The following is a 1166-nucleotide window of genomic DNA, read 5'->3' as shown; positions in this document are numbered from 1 at the left end:
TTAGTTCTACAGACGAAAAAGTTTAATTAATTATATGAGAAAAATATTGCTGTGTGAAACAGCAAAGTGGATTAAAACAAGTATTAAATAGCGTATAGAAGACGATATAGTAATAATGTCACTCGCCTATTGAAAATAGGTGACAGAAAATTTGTCTGCACACCTTCTGAATTCTAAGCGAGTATTGTTGTTAGACATAAGTCCACTGCGAAAATGCATTTTGCCTCAAATACCACCCATTCTCCATGCTGAGAGGTATTTACCATATCTTCTACAGTCATACCATGCTGGATCTGCCCGATCTCGTCTGATCTTGGAAGCCAAGCAGCATTGGGCCCGGTCAGTACCAGAAAGGGTGACCCTCTGGGAATACTGGGTACTGTAGCCCCATCAAGGTACATACCTTTCATTGACCAGCAGAACCTACTTGTCAACTAACACTGCAGAATATGCAGTACAGTTGACTAATTTAAAAGGAGTCCGGTAATTAAAAAGACAGTTTCTTTCTCTTGTATCTCTTATATGAAATACATATATGTATTGTCAATCATAAACTCATAGAGATAACGAGAACTTTCATTTTCGCAGTGGACTTATGTCTAACAATAATACTCGCTTAGAATTCAGAAGGTGTGCAGACAAATTTTCTGTCACCTATTTTCAATAGGCGAGTGACATATTATTACTATTTTGTCTCCTATACGCTATTTAATACTTGTTTTAATCCACTTTGCTGTTTCACACAGCAATATTTTCTCATATAATTAATTAAACTTTTTCGTCTGTAGAACTAAATAAAAGTTACGTTTTATTGCCCTATATACATTCCATTGTTTCATAACATTGTTACTATATCAATTTAAAAAGTGTGCCCCAGAGAGACATATCAACAAGCCCCTTTTTTTTGCTTCTTTGCAAAACCACCCTTAACAATTTATTTAGCAGTCTGCAATGTGGGACAGTGTCAAAATCCTTACTAAAGTCCAGATAAGCTATGTCTATGGCTCCCTCATTTATGTATTACTTTAGTCACACAGTCAAAAAAGTCAATAAGGTTTGTTTGACATGATCTCCCCCTGTTAATTACTTCATTTGTGATAATCTACAACTCTTTCTTGTAAGAGTGTTTCCATCAATTTATCTACTACTGATGTGAGGCTCACTGG

General features: G+C 35.6%; 1 pseudogene; it reads left to right on the top strand.

Moving 5' to 3' along the window:
* The first annotated feature begins 269 nt into the window (after positions 1 to 269).
* On the top strand, positions 270 to 388 carry LOC134946455 (5S ribosomal RNA; annotated as a pseudogene).
* Positions 389 to 1166: the final 778 nt, after the last annotated feature.

Source organism: Pseudophryne corroboree, chromosome 7 (assembly GCF_028390025.1).
Source record: "Pseudophryne corroboree isolate aPseCor3 chromosome 7, aPseCor3.hap2, whole genome shotgun sequence".
In the NCBI taxonomy this organism is placed as follows: Eukaryota; Metazoa; Chordata; class Amphibia; order Anura; family Myobatrachidae; genus Pseudophryne; species Pseudophryne corroboree.
This window is presented reverse-complemented; position numbering and strand designations above follow the sequence as displayed.